Genomic DNA, 25,998 nt, shown 5'->3' with positions numbered 1-25,998 from the left:
TAAGTTATTTTATGTTTATAATGAAAACGATATTATTGATAATAATACCTAATATTAATAATGAGTAATAATTATACTATTATGTTACTAATGAAAAAAAAATAATAATTTAACTAAAAATGTTAATCTTAAAAACATGCTAATTTTGACTAATGATAATAATAATACTTATTTTCCTAATAATGATATAATACTAATGATAATAATAATAATGATAATAATAATAATAATAATAATAATAATAATAATAATAATAATAATAATAATAATAATAATAATAATAATAATAATAATAATAATAATAATACTAATACTAATAATTGTAATAATACTAGTAACAATAATAATAATGATAAAGATAACTACCTCAAAAAGGCCAAAACAATTAACAGCAGGCAACCGGACTCGAACCCTCGACCCCCTACTTAACAACACACTCGCCAAACCATTGATCCAAGTTCATTTTTCTGAAATATTTCACACCCCATATTATATAACCCGTAACTAATTAATGCTTTCATCAATTTGGATCCAACAACTGCAACATCAACGACTGGGTTCGAGGTGTTCATTCGAAACAGAAAGAGATAAAATAAATCGCAGAAGCAGTAGTAGAATTAGTAATATCCTCATCACTTTTGGATTACAATTCATCTTCTTCCCCGTTCATCATCTTCGTTTTTCTTTGATATCATCGTGATTCACCTGCGTTTTAATTCATTCTTACCATCATCATTATTATTACGTTTCATCATCATCATCATCAATATCATAATCATCATCATCACAGAACATCATTATTATCATCACGTAACCTCATCATCATCATAAGCGTAATCATTATCATTATCATCATCGCCATCATTCTCTCATCGTTACCATCACCATCTCATCTTCGCCGTTATAACAGAAATATAAGGAATCGAATTTACAGCATCATTTTTAGAAAGAATGAAAAAAAAAATAGTGGTTACCGGTGGTGGTTATGGAGATATGGTGGTGGTTCGTGGTGTTCGAATAACAACAGAACAACAGTAGCAACATCAGACTGTTAAAGTGGTGTTTCGTGATGAGTGGTGTTCGAAACTGGATTTCACCATGAAAGATTGTAGAGAGAGAGAGAGAGTAGAGAGATGGAGAATGATTGTGGTGGTTGTGGCAACCGATGACTGCTGTAGTGGTTCTTAGTTAAACTGAACAAAACAAAACAAAAAAAAAATGAAAACGGTTAACGAGCTGCCCAATTTTATGATGGTTTCAGTGAGTTTTTTTTTTGGAATGGCGGTTTAAATGGAAAGAGGATAGTTATGATGACCGGAGATGATGGTGATTGGTGGTCTGATGGTTTGGATGATGGGTTAGGGTGGCGGCGGTTGAGGGTGAAAGGGTGGCAAGTGAGTTGGTGATCGAGCTGTACATATATGTATTACATATATATGTAGTTGTATATATATATATATATAACTAATCCAATGTAATAAAGTAACAAACACTAATTAAATCAATTCATTATTCAATCACGGGTCTTATTACTATTACTCTGCCGACGGTTTATACGGGACGTGTCCATTGCTAAACAGTTAATGTATAAAAGTGTTCTAAAAAATCCCAAATTTTTAGATTAAACATATTTAATTATTTCACTCAATACCTGTTTGAAACCTGATCAAAAAGGTTCGAAAATTATTTATTTTCTGTTCTAATTTATATGTACGGAGTACTAATATTTAAATTTAAAAAAGTAAAAATACTTTTATCAAATTTAAAATCTTCGCAATCAATTTAAAGTTTAGCTTTTATTTTAATCCGACATAAAGTTATATTAAATCTATATGAACACTAGCGAAATGACAACCGAGTATTACTGACGTTTACTAATGAAGCCCAAAATCGTTTATATTCTTTTTCTATATAAAAACAGTTTTTCAAATAGCAAAGTTAAATACTAAAACAATTATATTATATATTTTTAAACAAATAGATTTAATATAACTTTATATATTTACAAATAATATTTATTTACTTATTTATACATATATCTATATATTTTATAGTTTCCACTAATAGCATTTTATTTTATTTATTTTACAATATAAATCCTAATAATCATACTATATAAAATTCTAAATTATTTTTCAAATTATAAATACTTATTTAAATATATATATGATATCTATTTACAGATAGTTGTTCGTGAATCGTCGAGAATGGTCGAAGGTCAAACGAATATATGAAATAGTTCGAAATATTTGTGACTCAACATTACAGACTTTGCTTATCGTGTCAAAAATATATAAAGATTAAGTTTAAATTTGGTCGGAAATTCCCGGGTCATCACAGTACCTACCCGTTAAAGAAATTTCGTCCCGAAATTTGAGTGAAGTGGTCATGACTAACAATAAAAATGTTTTCATGACAAATATGAGTTGATGAATTGAGTTTTATCATTATTGACTAATATAGATAAAACGATTCGATTAGATCCAATGAAGTTGTCACAACAGATTGAGATCCAGATTTAACTTTTGACGTAGTCACAGAGGAAATTAGATAATAAGGTGCGTCTTAACTTTTGACGTAGAGGGTTGAATTCCGGAATTCAAGGGATTTAAAGAAAATCTTCTAAATTTAAAAGATTTGATTTTTCGGCGAATAAGGAAATTAGATCTCTATGATTAAATACGGTGATCTACCTCGATTTACCCTGTCTAATCTTTCCATTATAAATTAAACTCTTCTGTTCTATTATTCTCACAATTCCTATACTTCCTTCCTTATTTCATACATCCAAAAGATTGTGAAAATGCTTAATTCCGTTCTAATCCTTGATATTTTTTCTAATTTTCATTTCTGTCATCCTTCTTTTCAATCTTCCACCAGAAAAATCTGTTTACTTCTACTAGTACCTTGGGGTGATACTATTCTTAATCCTATCGTGTCTTTATATTGCTATTCGTATTGATATCCATGGTTTGCAACCTCCGTGTTATTATCGGGCTTTATATTTTCTCTTATATTTTGAAATCCCTGCTTCCATTTTCTATAATCATTGTCATCCACAGTTAATGCTCTCTCCTATTTTGCTGTGATTTATACTCCAATTTTCTATTTCTTTTGGAGCTTTGTCCCTTCGTTTCTTCTTTTTATGATTGGACATCTCTGGTGATGGTCCAGAATTCGTAGATATGGAGTTTTGAATGAATTTAATGTTCTAAACAAGAAAGAACATTATAGCACGATTTGATTTGTCAAATTACCAGAATCACTGAGAATAGAACTATCAAGAATATATTTTCTTGATATGTTCAGAAGTTAAATAGAATGGAAGAGTTATGTAACATGGCACATGATGACGTTAAAATCTGTGAATCATCACGTCCCATTAGAAACTCATCATGACTTAATGTAATATAATCACGTTGATCAAGTGTCATTATATTATACTAACTCATGCATTAGTTCCCAACATTACTTCAATAGCATTCATATTTTAAGCTCGAAAGTTTACAGAATATAGAAACTAACAGTTTCTATATGATGCAACACTGATAGCACTAAAAGATTAATCATTTCAGATAAGAATGGTTATGAAAATATCTCCAGAAATATGAGGGGTATTTATAATGAAAGATACGATGATATCTTGGAATATCTAAAATCAGAGGATAATAAAAACTATTGTCCGCAAGGGTTTAGAGTAAGGAGCAAGATATTCACTAAAGACTTTAGCAGACATTGAATCATTTGAATTCTTTGAAGTCAAACTTATTCTTTGTGATTTGTCCACGGCTTTCTTCATAGTTTCGCATAATCTGCTTTTCGGTAAAAAAAATTCTATTGAATGTTTCCAATATAATGATACACAGGAAGCACGAGGAGGTATATAATTTCGGACGAGGATATTTATGAAAATATCCTCAGAAATATCGAAGATATTGATGATGATATTTTGGAATTTCTAAGTTCGATGGTTGATGGATAAAGATTTTCCGCAAGATTTTAACATGAGTACGGAGCAAGATATTCGTTGAAGGTTTCATTGGATCCAGAATTACCTGAATTCTTTGAATATAGGGTTTGATCCTTGTATTTGTCCTTGGTCTCCTTCGTGGTTATCTCAATTCGTTTTCCAGTTCCAATTTTTCTGAGCTTTTCCAACGTACTATTCTCAATCATCAAACTTCCAACAATTAAGGTCGTTTACGGTTATTTACAGTTTCTGCTGCTTCATTCATTTTTTTTTTCAAAGTTCAATTAATTCGTAGGTTGGGTGCTTTTCAAAATTTCAGAATGGAAGGTCATTATTCTAAGAGATAAATGTTATACATATAACGATTGATGTAGATATGCTGTGAGTTTTCAAAGTACTGATTGCCGATTCTTCTACATTTACTGCTACCATATCTGAATCATTGGTTATCGATCCGAGGTGATTTCAAAAGAATTGTGTTTTTAGATGATTAAACGCTGACGGTAATATGGTGGAATATAAAAGGTTCCCCGGTAACAATAAAAGAGTACACATATATATCAAGGTTATAATATGGTTGTTTTGAACGAAAAGTTGAAGTTGACTTGCTGGAGCTGTGATAAAATTTGCTACTTTGAAAGGGATTACTAAGTTATTTTGGGTAATAATAATGCTAAAGGAGCTAACACAGATACGGGTTAAACGTTTTACTCAGGTTCCGAGTGTTTTTTAGGTGCATAACTATATGCATCAATCTTTTCTTCCGTAGATGAGATGCAGTTGCTTCATCCTCTCGATTGAGGTGTTTCCAAGAATTATGAAAGGTTTGAACGCAGATTGTAATCGTCGAGATACAAATGAGGTTTAAGATGAAATCAAGTGGCAAACTTGAAGAATTGTTTAGTTTCATTTGGTATAATCAATATTTTTAATTCATTTTAATTGTCCAATGTTATTAGTCCACAGTCGATAGTCCACAGTGGACAGTCTAATAATTCATATATAGTTTAATATATAATATTCGAATTAATTAATACGTGTCGTGACCCGTTTACGTCTCAGACTCGATCACAACTCAAAGTATATATATTATTATAGAATCAACCTCAACCCTGTATAGCTAACTCCCGCATTACTGCATATAGAGTGTCTATGGTTATTCCAAATAATATATATAGATGGGTCGATATGATATGTCAAAACCTTGTATACGTGTCCCGATATTTAAACTGCCTAAAATAAATAACAGAAATTAAATGACGATAAATAAAATTGCGAGAATATAAATTGTGATAAATAAACTGCGATAAATAAATTGCGATAATTAAATTGCGATAAATAAATTGCGATAAAATAAAATGTAATCAGTTAGCTAGGAACAGTTAGCTGGAAACAGTTAGCGTGGATTCTTAACAAAATTTTTCATAGTTAATTAGTCTGTTTCTAACAAATTTTATTTTGTCAAATGTTTTCTTCATTATGCCACTTGTTGAATTCTGAAAGGTCAAAATCCAAATATGAAATTGAACTTGGATGAAAATAGTTGTTCTTTGGTGAACGGATACGTATATGTGTGAATTTGAACAGTGTTGTTAATGACTGCTAAATCTGAATTGAAGAATGTACAGTGTAACTTATTAACGTGAGATCTAAATATTCCTCGGGTATTACCTACCCGTTAAAATATTTTCACCATTAACAGTTTGTACAAGAGAATTTTTAATCACAATCTTTATGAAAGTATATATACATATATATTTTCTTCAGATGTAATTATGGATTTAATGAGTCAATATAATATTAAACTCATTTGATTTTCGATTAGAGCTAGAATAAGTAATCTTTAAAACTATTAGGATCCACATATTCTTTGCAGAATATTAATGAAGTTATGGATCAATACTTCATCGTTCATTGCTGTTGGTACTCCTTGTTATCTATGGTGCGTATGATGTTGGTGTTCGTGGGGCAGATTGTGAAATTGAGTCTTAGGATGCGGATGTTGTTGTTGGTGATACCGTTGATGTTGATGATGTTGCTGAAGCTGGTACATTTTGCACCATATTTTTCAAGGCTACAACTCAGGCGCGTAGTTCGTTGACTTATTACTCCGGGATGATTGTTGGTAAGAACGAGCGGATGAATAAGGTTTAGAATTTTGGATAGAATATAATCGTGTCGAGCTACTCTGGAAATGAGAGAGAAAATGGTGTCTCGAACAGGTTCACCGGTAATTGTTTCAGGTTCTTTGCCAAGAGGGGAATGTGCGGGATGGAAGGGATCACCTTCTTCGCGTCTCCATTGATTAAGTCGACTAAGAACCCATCTCCAATTCATCTAAAATAGATGATGGTTAATTGATTAATCCATTCTGATTACACTGCTTTCAGAGTTCGGGTGAAAATCCATATCGGAATAGCTGTCGGAATAGCTGTCGGAATAGCTATCGAAATCTGAGGGACTCGAACTGGTTGAGGGATTCATCTCGTACGATCAGATGAAGGATTTTCGGTAAGAAATAGATTATAGGATGTAGATTAGTACCCTGCAATACATAGTTTACATATGCATATATAATACTAAAATCCCATAAGTTACGGAGGAATCTATGGAAACTGTCAGGCAAAGGTAACAATAACATATACGCTAAGATATGAATTTATCTATACACTGTCTACGCAATAGAGGCAGTAAGACATGTCTAGACTAAGATTGATAAGCAGGTAATTTCCTAAGGATGATAAGCAGATGATTTCCGACTAGCAATGATAAGCAAAAACTTTTGACATGCAGACACGGTCAAAGTCTAGACTCACTAAGGCATCCTAACGACTTATCAGTTAGACACACTAATGCAGACCTGGTTCGCTAAGACCACCGCTCTGATACCAACTGTAAAGACCCGTCCTAATCCATCCGGACGAAGTCCATATCGATTACAAACGATTCACAACAGTTGATTACATCGCGAGGTAATTGACCTCTATATGATACATTTTACAAACATTGCATTCGTTTTTGAAAAGACAATCTTTCATTACATCGAAAGTTGACGGCATGCATACCATTTCATAATATATCCAATTATAATTGACTTAATAATAATCTTGATGAACTCAACGACTCGAATGCAACGTCTTTTGAAATATGTCATGAATGACTTCAAGTAATATCTCTAATATGAGCAAATGCACAGCGGAAAATTTCTTTCGTACCTGAGAATAAACATGCTTTCAAGTGTCAACCAAAAGGTTGGTGAGTTCATTAGTTTAACATAAATAATCATTTCCATCATTTTAATAGACCACAAGATTTTTATTTCTCATAAATATACGTCCCATGCATAGAGACAAAATAATCATTCATATGGATTGAACACCTGGTAACCGACATTCACAATATACATATAAGAATATCCCCATCATTCCGGGATCCTCCTTCGAACATGATATAAATTTCGAAGTACTAAAGCATCCGGTACTTTGGATGGGGCTTGTTGGGCCCGATAGATCTATCTTTAGAGTTCGCGTTAATTAGGGTGTCTGTTCCCTAATTCTTAGATTACCCGACTTAATAAAAAGGGGCATATTCAATTTCGATAATTCAACCATATAATGTAGTTTCGATTACTTGTGTCTATTTCGTAAAACATTTATAAAAATTGAACATATATTCTCAGCCCAAAAATATACAGGGTAAAAAGGCAAATGAAACTCACGCATATAAATATTGTAAAATAGTTATTAAAACATTGCATGTATTCTCAGCCCAAAAATATATATAAAAAGGGAATAATGAAACTCACCTAATGTATTTTGTAGTAAAAATACATATGACTATAATGAACAAAGCAGGGTTGATCTCGGATTCACGAACCTATATCAATTGTATATCTATTAAAACATACAATGAGAATCACATAATTTCATTTATTAATATATTTTATTTATATCTTTGTGGTTATATAGAATTTATACTAAATTTTATTTAAAACGTATACTTATATTATATCTTTAATTATATGTTATATATATAGTTATTCGTTAAAATAATAGTTTGGAAAATAAGGGTTTACTAATAATAATAATAACAACCTTATTAATAATGATAATAGAAATAATAAATGATAATGTTAATCTCTAATAATAATAATAATAATAATAATAATAATAATAATAATAATAATAATAATAATAATAATAATAATAATAATAATAATAATAATAAGTTATTTTATGTTTATAATGAAAACGATATTATTGATAATAATACCTAATATTAATAATGAGTTATAATTATACTATTATGTTACTAATGAAAAAATAATAATAATAATTTAACTAAAAATGTTAATCTTAAAAACATGCTAATTTTGACTAATGATAATAATAATACTTATTTTCCTAATAATGATATAATACTAATGATAATAATAATAATGATAATAATAATAATAATAATAATAATAATAATAATAATAATAATAATAATAATAATAATAATAATAATAATAATAATAATAATAATAATAATAATAATAATAATAATAATACTAATAATTGTAATAATACTAGTAACAATAATAATAATGATAAAGATAACTACCTCAAAAAGGCCAAAACAATTAACAGCAGGTAACCGGACTCGAACCCCGACCCCCTACTTAACAACACACTCGCCAAACCATTGATCCAAGTTCATTTTTCTGAAATATTTCACACCCCATATTATATAACCCGTAACTAATTAATGCTTTCATCAATTTGGATCCAACAACTGCAACATCAACGACTGGGTTCGAGGTGTTCATTCGAAACAGAAAGAGAGAAAATAAATCGCAGAAGCAGTAGTAGAATTAGTAATATCCTCATCACTTTTGGATTACTATTCATCTTCTTCCCCGTTCATCATTTTCGTTTTTGTGACGACCCGGAAATTTCCGACCAAATTTAAACCTAATCTTTATATGTTTCCGACACGATAAGCAAAGTCTGTAACGTTGAAATCTCAAAAAACTTTGAACTGTGTCATGTAATCGATTACCCTTCGACTGTCTCGACGATTCACGAACAACTATTTGTAAATAGACAACATATATATTTAAATAGGTATATATAATTTGAAATATAATTTAGAATATTATATAATATGATTATTAGGATTTATATTGTAAAATAAATAAAATAAAATGCGATTAATGGAAACTATATTTAAGAATATATAGATATATATAAATATGTATATAAATACTACTTGTAAATATATAAAATAATATTAAATCTATTTGTTTAAAAATATATAATATATATTTATGTGATAAAACTTGTTATTTAAAACTGATTATATTTAGAGTAAGAGTAAATGGAAAATGATTGACTTCGAGCTTAATTAGTAAACGTCAGTAATACTCGGTTGATGTTTTGTTAGTTTTAATATAGATATTGTACATGTTCATGAAGGATTGAAATAAAAGTTGGACTGTAAATTGATTACGAAGATTTTAAATTTGTCAAAAACATTTTTACCTTTTTAAGATTAAATATTAGCACTCCGTACATATAAATTGGAACAGAAAATAAATAATTATTGAACCTTTTTAATCAGGTTTCAAACAGTTAATGAGTGAAATAATTAAATTTATTTAATCTAAAAATTTGGTATTTTTAGGAGCACTTTTATACGTTAACTGTTTAGCAATGGACACGATATAGCCATCCGGGATAAACTGTCGGTAGTATGAGACAATTTGATGGCTGCTTACTGTATTCTTTCCATATTCTCACGTTTCACTTATTGAAAGATATTAGAATATATTATTATTATATTTATTATTTTATTATAAACCTATATCCATATATGTCATACATATACGCTTGCATATAGAATTTAAGACATATACAACCATCTTCACCCTTTGCCTTCTCCTATTTTTGTTCGGGAATCACCACAACTTCACCATCATAAGTACACCATCGCCTACCACCTTTTAAACCACCTTGCAAACCACGAATAATCACAACCATCACACTCACTGCAAATCGTCTGTTTTGCTACTTCTTTTTATTTTCAATCATCAAACCAACCCATTGAAACCATGTGAGAACTACTGCTACTGGCCTGTTTATTCTGGTTCGAACAGTTCACCAAACCCATAATCAAACAACCATCGATTTCTTTTTATTTGCTGCTACTGCTATTATAATTTATATCTTTCTGTTGAAATCGATAGAACAACACCAACTCACCTCCATGTAAACCATCTATCTATCTGTTTCTTCTTCGCATTATGATTATGTCTCTCACACGTCACAACCACCATCACACTACTCTCTCTCGTTTCCTTTTCAGTCTAGGTTCACTGCAAAACCGTTGCCATTTAAATTGATTTGCCACCACCAACTTTCTGATGAACTACAACCAATCAAAAACTCACTTGTCACCCATACAAACATCACCGTTTCTTTCCACCTTTCTTCTTCGAAAACACCAGGAACCATCATATTATATATATGCTTACTACTACTACATACATGTTCCTATTATCTGTTAGAAATTAATACATGATTAAAGATGAATGTTATGAAGAATGATAATACAATGAAGAAAGAAGATGATGGAATGAGGAACTTGAAAGAATGATAAAGATGAAAAGATATTACTATTTTGTTTCTTTATTTGGCTCAATTAAACTCAATCATTTCCCACCGAATTCTTTTATGTTTGGTGTTGCCCACTTGCCGAATTATGATTGTGATGGACCACGGTTTTCTTTTCAAGATTCACACATATTCTATATTACCTACTGGCCAACATCTACCAACCAAACCCCACATGTTTATTCATGACATATGGAATCAATTCGTACCATGCAAAACCCACCCATATCTTTTATATCAGATTACAACTTGGGCCAACACAAGTAAACCCGTCGAGTTATGGTTTGGTTCCTATCCGATGTCAACACAAATTTACACATTAGTTAGATGATAGATAATGTTGAAGATCGAATAGGTTTAATGATGTCCACGAAATTGTTTTCTTTTTCTATTTACTCTCTATTCGAAAACCCAAGAATCAAACACCAACGAATTATTTATTTGCCGTCTTCTGTTTCATCGATCACATTAAACCATCATCTTGTTGTAACCATGGTTGCTGCCATTATTTTCTCTCTTTTCTTTCTTGTTCGAACTACCAAACAACCCAACAAAAACCTTCACATACTGCTCTACTAGTTCCGTTTGCTTCCTATTTCTAACTGACCCACACACGTATTACTTTCTAATTGTGTGCTGTAAAATAACAATGATGATGAGAATTATGTTAGACATATGATGATGATTATTATTGGTGACGATGATGAGCAGAAGGGATGACAACGATGGGGACCGTTCCTTGTTGTGATTAAATCGAAATCCAAACCCTCATTTTATTAGATGGAATCGTAAAGCCATATTGCTACTTGGGCTTGAATAATTACTAGGTCATTAAGTTTAAATGGTGTTATAGGCTGCATGATTGGGCCGAGACCGTGCTGGGCAATTTATTGGGCCGAAAAGTTTATTAATGATGATGATATTGGTAATGAACGTGAATGAGGAGGATTAAAAGATTAATTACAATGGTTAAATAGATTAGGCCATGAATTAAAACAGATATGTTAGAGCAGAGGGATGGTTTGAAGTGTTGGGGTTTAACCAAGAGGTTGTGGGTTCGAACCCGTGCTGGGGCATTATTTCTTAGTCTTTTTCTTTTTGAGGTAGAACTCTATTCTTATTCTTATTATTATTATTATTATTATTATTATTATTATTATTATTATTATTATTATTATTATTATTATTATTATTATTATTATTATTATTATCTAATTGGTATTATTAATATCATTCGTATTAAAAATATTTTTTTTAAACTATCATCATTATTATTAATAATATTATTAGTAATACAAATATCATTAGAATCATTATTAGTATTATTATCATTTTATTATTATTAGGATTATCATTATTATTATCACTACAATAAAAGTTAATCATATAAAAATATACTTAATAAAACTATATTAATATTTTTACTTATAAATTATTTAAAGTATATAAAATAAATATATATATATATATATATATATATATATATATATATATATATATATATATATATATATATATATATATATATATATATATATAAGTTATTAATGAAATACATAATTTATTAAGATAACATTTATATCACTAATTACATATAAAATTGCTTGATTAGAATTATATGTGTTAATATATATAATGATATAGGTTCGTGAATCTGAGGACAACCTTTCATTGTTCAGTTTCGTCGTACGAATATTTTTACTACAAAATATTGAATGGTGAGTTCATTTGAATCCCTTTTACTCGTTACATTTTTGGGACTGAGAATGCATGCGCTATTTTTTACAACTGCTTTACTAAATGCTTTTGAAATATATTTTGAACTGCGAATACATGAAATGCTTTTATAAATGTTTGACGAGATAGACACAAGCAAAACATTCCTCGAATGAATTGTTATGCAGACAGAAGTTCTGCGAATTATTATTGAATTATGTGGACATGATAATTGCCACGATTGAATTATGTAGACATGATAATTGCCACGATTGAATTATGTGGACATGATAATTGCCACCATTAAATTATGTGGACATGATAATTGCCACCAATTGATATGAATGTTATGTATCGAGAGAATGATTTTTATACACAGGTTATGTGTATGTTATTTTTGTGCACAAGATATGTGTACGGTTACTAAGATTTATGAAAAATGATTTCGTACACAAGAAAGGTGTACTGTATTTAAAAGATATCGTATGTACATTACAGGTGGGTATAGGATTCGGGCCCATTTGTACCATGCATGATTTAAATTTTGTGGTCTATCAAAATGATGAATTTTATTATTTTATGATAAACTTATGAACTCACCAACCTTTTGGTTGACACTTGAAAGCATGTTTATTCTCAGGTATGAAAGATATCTTCCGCTGTGCATTTGCTCAATGTAAAGATATTACATGGAGTCGTTCATGGCATATAGATGTCAGAACCTCGCAATGGGACCAACTGTTGAAGACTTCGTCCAGATAGATTAGGACGGGTTGCTTCAGTTGGTATCAGAGCGGTGGTCTTAGTGAACCAGGTCTTGCATTAGTGTGTCTAACTGATAGTTGTTAAGATGCATTAGTGAGTCTGCACTTCGACCGTGTCTGCATGTCAAAAGTTTTGCTTATCATTTCGTGTCAAAAATTACCTGCTTATCATCCTAAAAGTCTAGACACATCTTACTGCCTCTATTGCATAGATAGTGTATAGAGAAATTCATATCTTAGCGTATCTGCTAATTCATATCTTAGCGTATCTGTTATTGTTATCTTTGCCTGACAGCATCTGTAGATTCCTCCGTAACTTATGAGATTTTAGTATTATATATGCATATGTAAATTATGTATTGCAGGATACTAATCTACATCCTATAATCTATTTCTTATCAAAAATCCTTCATCTGATCGTACGAGATGAATCCTTCAACTAGTTCGAGTCCCTCGGATTTCGACAGCTATTCCGATAGTTATCCCGACAGTTATTCCGAATGAATAGTCATCTAAGCTCCGGAAGCAACATCACCAGAATGAATCAACTAATCATCCATCCCCAATTCATCTAATGGATTCGTAGTCGACTTAATCAATGGAGACGCACAGAAGGCGATCCCTTCCACTAACCGAATTCACTTTTTGGCGAAGAACCTGAAGCACTTACTGGCGAACCTATTCGTAACACCATTTTCACCCTCATTTCCCGAATATCTCGCCACAACTATATCATAACTCAGATTCTAAACCTTATTCATCCGCTCGTTCTGACCGACAATCACCCCGTAGTAATCGAAGAAGTCAATGAGCTTCGCGCTCGAGTAATCAATTTGGAGAATATTGTGCAAAACGTACCAGCTTCAGCAACATCACCGGCATCAACAGTACCACCAACAACACAAGTTTCAACACCTCATGCCCCAATATCTCATTCCGTACCTCGATTATAATCATCATACTACGTATCGTTCTACATCAATTATCTTCGTTCGACATGGCAATTATGTAATCTCTAATGTTTTAGAGATTATATATTCTTCTTCTAATGGTAAATCAAATGAGTTTAATATCATATTGACTCATGATTACATCTGAAGAAAATATATATGTATATATATTTTTCATAAAGACTATAATTAAAAATTCTTTCGTACAAACTGTTAATGGTGAAAATATTTTAACGGGTAGGTAATACCCGAGGAATATTCAGATTTCACATTAATAAGTTACACTGTACATTCTTCGAAGCTGATTCAACAGTCATTTACTATCCTACTTACATCCATCGATATACGTATCCGTTCACCACAGAATAACCATATTCATCCAATTTCCTATTTGGATTTTGATTTACCAGAACCCAACAAGTGGCATAATGAAGAAAACATTTGACAAAATAAAATTTGTTAGAAATAGACAAATTAACTATGAGGAATTTTGTTAAGAATTCACGCTAACAAAATCCTAGCTAACTGTTCCTAGCTAACTGTTAATTCCGTATTACCTTTTATTTATCGCAATTTATTTATCGCATTTTATTTATCGCAATTTTATTTATCGTCATTTAATTTATGTTATTTATTTTTACGCACTTTAAATATCGGGACACGTATACAAGATTTTGACATATCATATCGACGCATATATATATATATATATATATATATATATATTATTTGGAATAACCATAGACACTCTATATGTAGTAATGATCGAGTTCTCTATACAGGGTTGAGGTTGATTTTACAATAATATATATAGTTTGAGTTGTGATCGAGTCTGAGACATGTACACGGGTCACGATACGTATTAATTAATTCGAATATTGTATATTAAACTATATAAGAATTATTGAGTTAGTGACTGTGGACTACTAACTGTGGACTACCAAGATTGGACAATTAAAATGAATTAAAATATTGATTATAACATATGAAACTAAACAATTCTTCAAGTTTGCCACTTGATTTTCATTTTAAACCTCATTTGTATCTGGACGATTACAATATGCGTTCAAACCTTTCATGATTCTTGAAAACACCTCAAGTGATAGGATGAATCAACCGCACTTTATCCACGGAAGAAAAGATTTATGCATATAGTTATGCACCTGATAAACTCTCGGCAACTAAGTAAACATTTAACGCGTAGCTGTGCTAATTCCTTAGTGTTATTATTACCCAAAATAACTTGGTAATCCCTTTCAAAGTAGCAAATTTTGTCACAGCTCCAGCAAGTCAACTTCGACTTTTCATTTGAAGTAGCCTTACTATAATCCTGATATATACAATTACCCTTTTGATACCGGAGAATTCTTTTATATTCCACCACATTACCAGCAAATGTACCAGCAACCTTGTCGCTCCTTAGTTTAAATCCCTCCGACAAATCACTATATTTATCTATTGAAGTCTCGTCATGTACTCGTCCGCATCTTGTAATGAGAACTGCCATAACAATTACCAGGAATCAGCAATCAGTACTTTGAAAACAGCATATCTACATCAACAGTTATATGTATGACATTTATCTCTTAAAATTATGATCTCTCATTCTGAAATCCTGAAAAGCACTCAGTCACAATTCAATACTCTGAATGTTGAAAAAGCTGAATGAAGCAGCAGAAACCATAGATAACCGTAAACGACCTTAATCATCGAAAGTTTGATGATAAAGAATAGTATGTTGGAAAAGCTCAGAAAAGTTGGAACTGGAAAACGGATTGAGCTAACCACGAAGGAGACCAAGGACAAATACAAGGACCATACCATATATTCAAGGAATCCAGGTAATTCTGGATCCGATGAAACCTTCAACGAATATCTTGCTCCGTACTCATGTTAAAATCTTGCGGAAAATCTTCCTCATCAACCATCGAACTTAGAAATTCCAAAATATCATCATCAATATCTTCAATATTTCTGAGGATATTTTCATAAATATTCTCGTCCGAAATTATATACCTCTTCGTGCTTCCTGTGTATCATTATATTGGAAACATTCAATAGAAAATTTAGTACCGAAAAGCAGATTATGCGAAACTATGAAGAAAGCCGTGGACAAATCACAAAGAATAAGTTTGACTTCAAAGAATCCAAATGATTCAATGACTACTAAAGTCTTTAGTGAATATCTTGCTCCTTACTCTAAACCCTTACGGACAATAGTTTCTATCATCCTCTGATCTTAGATATTCTGAGATATTATCGTGTCTTTCATTATAAATATTCTCGATATTTCTGAATATATTTTCATAACTAATCTTATCTGAAATCATTAATCTCTTCGTGCTATCAGTGTTACATCATATAGAAACTGTTAGTTTCTATATTCTGTAAACTTTTGAGCTTAAAATATGGATGTTATTGAAGTAATGTTGGGAACTGATGCATGAGTTAGTATAATATAATGACACTTGATCAACGTGATTATATTACAGTAAGTCATGCTGAGTTTCTAATGGGACATGATGATTCACAGTAGATCATACCATCATCATGCGCCATGTTACATAACTCTTTCATTCTACATAACTTCTGAACATATCAAGAAAATGTATTCTTGATGGTTCTATCTTCCGTGATGATGATAAATTTGGAAATCAAATCGTGCTATTACGTTCTTTCTTGTTAGAACATTAAGTTCATCCGAAGTTCCATACTTATGAATTCTAGACCGTTACTTGCTTTACTAGAGATCGAAAAGATAATAAAAAGGCAAAGAGCTCCAAAATATAAGAAAAAAATATAAAGCCCAATAACAACACGGAGGCTACAAACCGTGGATATACGAATAGCAACATAAAGACACGCTAAAATTAAGAATAGTATCATCCCAAGGTAATAGTAGAAGTAAACAGATTCTTCTGGTGAAAGATTGAAAAGAAGAATGACAGAAATGATAATTAGGAAATAAAAAGGATTAGAACTGGATTAGGCATATTCACAATCCTTTGGATGTACGAACTAAGAAATAAAGTATTGGAATGGTGAAAATAATGGAACGGAAGAAGTTCATTTATAGTGGAAATACCAGACAGAGAAATCGAGACAGATCACTGTATTTAATTATAGAAATCTTAATTTCCTTACTCGCCGAAGAATCAAATCTTTTAGATTTCGAAGGTTTTCTTTAAATCCCTTGAATTCCGGAATTCAATCGCAACTACGTCAAAAGTTATGGAAAAATCTCCACTTCTTCATCTCGATCTTTTGTGATAGCTTCACTCATATGCTTCGAGTAATCGAATTGTCTTATCCATACTACTTAACGATGATAAAATTCTATTTATCAATTCATATGTGTCATGAAAACATACTTATTGTCAGCCATGACCTTACCACTCAAATTTCGGGACGAAATTTCTTTAACGGGTAGGTACTGTGACGACCCGGGAATTTCCGACCAAATTTAAACCTAATCTTTATATGTTTCTGACACGATAAGCAAAGTCTGTAACGTTGAAATCTCAAAAAACTTTGAACTGTGTCATGTAATCGATTACCCTTCGACTGTCTCGACGATTCACGAACAACTATTTGTAAATAGACAACATATATATTTAAATAGGTATATATAATTTGAAATATAATTTAGAATATTATATAATATGATTATTAGGATTTATATTGTAAAATAAATAAAATAAAATGTGATTAATGGAAACTATATTTAAGAATATATAGATATATATAAATATGTATATAAATACTACTTGTAAATATATAAAATAATATTAAATCTATTTGTTTAAAAATATATAATATATATTTATGTGATAAAATTGTTATTTAAAACTGATTATATTTAGAGTAAGAGTAAATGGAAAATGATTGACTTCGAGCTTAATTAGTAAACGTCAGTAATACTCGGTTGATGTTTTGTTAGTTTTAATATAGATATTGTACATGTTCATGAAGGATTGAAATAAAAGTTGGACTGTAAATTGATTACGAAGATTTTAAATTTGTCAAAAACATTTTTACCTTTTTAAGATTAAATATTAGCACTCCGTACATATAAATTGGAACAGAAAATAAATAATTATTGAACCTTTTTAATCAGGTTTCAAACAGTTAATGAGTGAAATAATTAAATTTATTTAATCTAAAATTTGGTATTTTTAGGAGCACTTTTATACGTTAACTGTTTAGCAATGGACACGATATAGCCATCCGGGATAAACTGTCGGTAGTATGAGACAATTTGATGGATGCTTACTGTATTCTTTCCATATTCTCACGTTTCACTTATTGAAAGATATTAGAATATATTATTATTATATTTATTATTTTATTATAAACCTATATCCATATATGTCATACATATACGCTTGCATATAGAATTTAAGACATATACAACCATCTTCACCCTTTGCCTTCTCCTATTTTTGTTCGGGAATCACCACAAATTCACCATCATAAGTACACCATCGCCTACCACCTTTTAAACCACCTTGCAAACCACGAATAATCACAACCATCACACTCACTGCAAATCGTCTGTTTTGCTACTTCTTTTTATTTTCAATCATCAAACCAACCCACTGAAACCATGTGAGAACTACTGCTACTGGCCTGTTTATTCTGGTTCGAACAGTTCACCAAACCCATAATCAAACAACCATCGATTTCTTTTTATTTGCTGCTACTGCTATTATAATTTATATCTTTCTGTTGAAATCGATAGAACAACACCAACTCACCTCCATGTAAACCATCTATCTATATGTTTCTTCTTCGCATTATGATTATGTCTCTCACACGTCACAACCACCATCACACTACTCTCTCTCGTTTCCTTTTCAGTCTAGGTTCACTGCAAAACCGTTGCCATTTAAATTGATTCGCCACCACCAACTTTCTGATGAACTACAACCAATCAAAAACTCACTTGTCACCCATACAAACATCACCGTTTCTTTCCACCTTTCTTCTTCGAAAACACCAGGAACCATCATATTATATATATGATTACTACTACTACATACATGTTCCTGTTATCTGTTAGAAATTAATACATGATTAAAGATGAATGTTATGAAGAATGATAATACAATGAAGAAAGAAGATGATGGAATGAGGAACTTGTAAGAATGATAAAGATGAAAAGATATTACTGTTTTGTTTCTTTATTTGGATCAATTAAACTCAATCATATCCCACCGAATTCTTTTATGTTTGGTGTTGCCCACTTGCCGAATTATGATTGTGATGGACCACGGTTTTCTTTTCAAGATTCACACATATTCTATATTACCTACTGGCCAACATCTACCAACCAAACCCCACATGTTTATTCATGACATATGGAATCAATTCGTACCATGCAAAACCCACCCATATCTTTTATATCAGATTACAACTTGGGCCAACACAAGTAAACCCGTCGAGTTATGGTTTGGTTCCTATCCGATGTCAACACAAATTTACACATTAGTTAGATGATAGATAATGTTGAAGATCGAATAGGTTTAATGATGTCCACGAAATTGTTTTCTTTTTCTATTTACTCTCTATTCGAAAACCCAAGAATCAAACACCAACGAATTATTTATTTGCCGTCTTCTGTTTCATCGATCACATTAAACCATCATCTTGTTGTAACCATGGTTGCTGCCATTATTTTCTCTCTTTTCTTTCTTGTTCGAACTACCAAACAACCCAACAAAAACCTCCACATACTGCTCTACTAGTTCCGTTTGCTTCCTATTTCTAACTGACCCACACACGTATTACTTTCTGATTGTGTGCTGTAAAATAACAATGATGATGAGAATTATGTTAGACATATGATGATGATTATTATTGGTGACGATGATGAGCAGAAGGGATGACAACGATGGGGACCGTTCCTTGTTGTGATTAAATCGAAATCCAAACCCTCATTTTATTAGATGGAATCGTAAAGCCATATTGCTACTTGGGCTTGAATAATTACTAGGTCATTAAGTTTAAATGGTGTTATAGGCTGCATGATTGGGCCGAGACCGTGCTGGGCAATTTATTGGGCCGAAAAGTTTATTAATGATGATGATATTGGTAATGAACGTGAATGAGGAGGATTAAAAGATTAATTACAATGGTTAAATAGATTAGGCCATGAATTAAAACAGATATGTTAGAGCAGAGGGATGGTTTGAAGTTTTGGGGTTTAACCAAGAGGTTGTGGGTTCGAACCCGTGCTGGGGCATTATTTCTTAGTCTTTTTCTTTTTGAGGTAGAACTCTATTCTTATTATTATTATTATTATTATTATTATTATTATTATTATTATTATTATTATTATTATTATTATTATTATTATTATTATTATTATTATTATTATTATTATTATTATTATTATTATTATTATCTAATTGGTATTATTAATATCATTCGTATTAAAAATATTTTTTTTAAACTATCATCATTATTATTAATAATATTATTAGTAATACAAATATCATTAGAATCATTATTAGTATTATTATCATTTTATTATTATTAGGATTATCATTATTATTATCACTACAATAAAAGTTAATCATATAAAAATATACTTAATAAAACTATATTAATATTTTTACTTATAAATTATTTAAAGTATATAAAATAAATATATATATATATATATATATAATCATTAGAATCATTATTAGTATTATTATCATTTTATTATTATTAGGATTATCATTATTATTATCACTACAATAAAAGTTAATCATATAAAAATATACTTAATAAAACTATATTAATATTTTTACTTATAAATTATTTAAAGTATATAAAATAAATAAATAAATAAATATATATATATATATATATATATATATATATATATATATATATATATATATATATATATATATATATATATATATATATATATATATATATATATATATATATATAAGTTATTAATGAAATACATAATTTATTAAGATAACATTTATATCACTAATTACATATAAAATTGCTTGATTAGAATTATATGTGTTAATATATATAATGATATAGGTTCGTGAATCCGAGGACAACCTTTCATTGTTCAGTTTCGTCGTACGAATATTTTTACTACAAAATATTGAATGGTGAGTTCATTTGAATCCCTTTTACTCGTTACATTTTTGGGACTGAGAATGCATGCGCTATTTTTTACAACTGCTTTACTAAATGCTTTTGAAATATATTTTGAACTGCGAATACATGAAATGCTTTTATAAATGTTTGACGAGATAGACACAAGCAAAACATTCCTCGAATGAATTGTTATGCAGACAGAAGTTCTGCGGATTATTATTGAATTATGTGGACATGATAATTGCCACGATTGAATTATGTAGACATGATAATTGCCACGATTGAATTATGTGGACATGATAATTGCCACCATTAAATTATGTGGACATGATAATTACCACCAATTGATATGAATGTTATGTATCGAGAGAATGATTTTTATACACAGGTTATGTGTATGTTATTTTTGTGCACAAGATATGTGTACGGTTACTAAGATTTATGAAAAATGATTTCGTACACAAGAAAGGTGTACTGTATTTAAAAGATATCGTATGTACATTACATGTGGGTATAGGATTCGGGCCCATTTGTACCATGCATGATTTAAATTTTGTGGTCTATCAAAATGATGAATTTTATTGTTTTATGATAAACTTATGAACTCACCAACCTTTTGGTTGACACTTGAAAGCATGTTTATTCTCAGGTATGAAAGATATCTTCCGCTGTGCATTTGCTCAATGTAAAGATATTACATGGAGTCGTTCATGGCATATAGAGGTCAGAACCTCGCAATGGGACCAACTGTTGAAGACTTCGTCCAGATGGATTAGGACGGGTTGCTTCAGTTTTTCTTCGATATCATCGTGATTCACCTGCGTTTTAATTCATTCTTACCATCATCATTATTATTACGTTTCATCATCATCATCACAGAACATCATTATTATCATCACGTAACCTCATCATCATCATAAGCGTAATCATAATCATTATCATCATCGCCATCATTCTCTCATCGTTACCATCACCATCTCATCTTCGCCGTTATAACAGAAATATAAGGAATCGAATTTACAGCATCATTTTTAGAAAGAATGAAAAAAAAAATAGTGGTTGCCGGTGGTGGTTATGGAGATGTGGTGGTGGTTCGTGGTGTTCGAATAACAACAGAACAACAGTAGCAACAGCAGACTGTTAAAGTGGTGTTTCGTGATGAGTGGTGTTCGAAACTGGATTTCACCATGAAAGATTGTAGAGAGAGAGAGAGAGAGAGAGTAGAGAGATGGAGGATGATTGTGGTGGTTGTGGCAACCGGTGACTGCTGTGGTGGTTCTTGGTTAAACTGAACAAAACAAAACAAACACAAAAAAAAAATGAAAACGGTTAACGAGCTGCCCAATTTTATGATGGTTTCAGTGAGTTTTTTTTTTTTTGGAATGGCGGTTTAAATGGAAAGAGGATAGTTATGATGACCGGAGATGATGGTGATTGGTGGTCTGATGGTTTGGATGATGGGTTAGGGTGGCGGCGGTTGAGGGTGAAAGGGTGGCAAGTGAGTTGGTGATCGAGCTGTACATATATGTATTACATATATATGTAGTTGTATATATATATAACTAATCCAATGTAATAAAGCAACAAACACTAATTAAATCAATTCATTATTCAATCACGGGTCTTATTACTATTACTCTGCCGACGGTTTCTATGGGACGTGTCCATTGCTAAACAGTAAATGTATAAAAGTGTTCTAAAAAATCCCAAATTTTTAGATTAAACATATTTAATTATTTCACTCAATACCTGTTTGAAACCTGATCAAAAAGGTTCGAAAATTATTTATTTTCTGTTCCGATTTATATGTACGGAGTACTAATATTTAAATTTAAAAAAGTAAAAATACTTTTATCAAATTTAAAATCTTCGCAATCAATTTACAGTTTAGCTTTTGTTTTAATCCGACATAAACTTATATTAAATCTATATGAACGCTAGCGAAATGACAACCGAGTATTACTGACGTTTACTAATGAAGCCCAAAATCGTTTATATTCCTTTTCTATATAAAAACAGTTTTTCAAATAGCAAAGTTAAATACTAAAACAATTATATTATATATTTTTAAACAAATAGATTTAATATAACTTTATATATTTACAAATAATATTTATTTACTCATTTATACATATATCTATATATTTTATAGTTTCCATTAATAGCATTTTATTTTATTTATTTTACAATATAAATCCTAATAATCATACTATATAAAATTCTAAATTATTTTTCAAATTATAAATACTTATTTAAATATATATATGATATCTATTTACAGATAGTTGTTCGTGAATCGTCGAGAATGGTCGAAGGTCAAACGAATATATGAAATAGTTCGAAATATTTGTGACTCAACATTACAGACTTTGCTTATCGTGTCGAAAATATATAAAGATTAAGTTTAAATTTGGTCGAAAATTCCCGGGTCATCACAGTTTGTGTTCCATATATCAAAGTCAACTATTACGAGAAACTATTTGACAATGTCATGAAAAAATTAAATCGTATCGACGCAAATATTCGTACGAAAATAATGAATGTTAACCACGCAGATTTGCCGAGGTCATTGAGTTGTCCAATGAAGCACATCATCCGGGTTCAATTCTTGACTATGTCAAATTGTTTAAAAAGGAAGTTTTTTTTTTTTTTGAACGGCAGAAATATATTAACAAAACTAGCAAGGAGCTAGAAATACAGGAAAACAAAAGATTACAAAGAGAACAAGGGGTCTTGCAACCACTTCGTCCAATTAATTCTAGACTTTTTAACTCTAGAGTATAACCAATAAAACGCGTTGACCACTATACTATCAAAGACATGAGCTTTCTTGAAGTAGGCGTCGTTGAAAACAATGCTATTCCGGAGCTTCCATATATGGAAGTGTGACTAGAGCGTGCGCATAATGCGCAATTCATCTGGTACCATGTGTCGCACTCAGGGGGCTTGATTACCCGATGTTTTACCTTCTATAGGAGAGCCAATGTGCCCGTTCATATGATGATTTCCTTGCTTACCAAAAAAATAATGAAGGTTGATTTTTTTAATTACTTAGCAAGTGCGAGATATTGTTGGAAATTATAAGCATATTGTGATATTAGTATAGTTTGGGACTTTGGGTGATAAAATGCTTTATACATGCGTGTACATCATAGATTCTTATATGATGGCCACTTGGCCAGCCCAACACATAACTTTTACTCATATTGTCAAATTGTTTGGATGGAACCGGACCAATTTACCAATTTTTAGGTCCAACCCATGAATCTAGCACATAACTTTGTGCTCATGATCTAGTTTGATGGAAGCTTATCAGTTTACCAATCGGAAGGCCCAGCCCATGAATCTCTTGTGTTTATAATTTTTGTAATTTAAACTGGATTAGCGTTTGAATATGTATTAATTGATTACAACAAACGACCAAACTTACAACAACACCAACCAAAGAGCTACCAACAACGAAAACTAAACCAAACACAAATTAAACTACGACAAAGGAAGAAAAAGTACTAAATATGATAATTTCAAATCTTGGCACCACCAAATCAAAATTAGAAGATGTAGAGACTATGTTATATTGAACTTTATGGAACCTATTTATATAGTTTTGATTGAGTTATTTTGGCCCCTTCATCATTAGTGTTCAAGCTCCGTCACTGAACGTAATCCGAAACCACAAAAACCCTAACAAGGAAACTCACAAACCGTCCAGGATAAAGTTCTCAAGTTCAGTGTCGTGAATCTTTTTGGTCTAAGTCTTGTTAGGTTTAGGATTCGCCTTAGAATTTATAAGTTTGTCTTCAGCCCTGGAACCTTCAAAACCCTTCATGACCAAGTTAAAAAGGCGATAGACGTATGTATCCGGTAACTTATTCATGATCGTAGTTACTAATAACGCGATAGACATATAAATCGTCGCGTCATAACAACACAGACGTCAATTATCGATTATAAGTAACAGAAAATTAGATACATACTGGGTTCAATAATAAGAGTTCATTTTACCAACATAAAGGTTGAAACAAACAAAAGACTTTGAGTTATAGATTTTCGAGTTATTATCTCGACATACAATATTTGCTAACTGTAAATAATTTGTGTCAAAAAAAATTTGACTAATGATATAACCAGACTTGTCATAACTAATCTAAGTTTAAATAAAGTAAACAATATACGTCTCTTTAAGTAACCGGTCGGAAACAATGAGAATCGCCTCGTGGAATACCTGCGGCGTCCGGGTCAAGTCTAAATATCATATGGCGGGTTCCTTAATCAACGAGCTACAAATACAATTTATAGTGATATAAGAAACAATGCTCAATATTGTGGCTATCAATTATCATTTCAGTTCTAATGGTGCATTTTCTGGTGCCGATGCTAATGTTCAAGGACTTCATCAAAGGAGCCAATGTTCAAGGACTTCATCAAGCTCTAATTATGATTCGTTCCTCTAATGAAAGCCCAAGTGACCTTCTTTTTCAGCAGCAATGCATCCTTGTCCTCATCGCTGCACATTTTCTAGATTTATCCTCTTCTTTTCTTGATGTGGCCAAGCGTTTACAACAGTGGAATATTTCTCTATCCGCCATATGTGCACCAGAGCTTCCACATAAAAGAAGAAAAATGAAAAAAGTAACCGGTCGGAATTAATAACGTTATACTTTATACAAATTTCGATTTACACAGGTGTAACTCTTGGAACCTGTATATAATTTATGTCATTATCTAGTAATGGATCAATTAGCTACGCTAAATAATTAGAATTAGCAAACAAGTGGAGTTTATTTTAACCAAACAAGTCTTAGGGTCAGCCGCGCGCTGCGGCGGCA

The sequence above is a fragment of the Rutidosis leptorrhynchoides genome, chromosome 3 (genome assembly GCF_046630445.1).
Source record: "Rutidosis leptorrhynchoides isolate AG116_Rl617_1_P2 chromosome 3, CSIRO_AGI_Rlap_v1, whole genome shotgun sequence".
In the NCBI taxonomy this organism is placed as follows: Eukaryota; Viridiplantae; Streptophyta; class Magnoliopsida; order Asterales; family Asteraceae; genus Rutidosis; species Rutidosis leptorrhynchoides.
Note: the sequence above shows the minus strand (reverse complement) of the source record.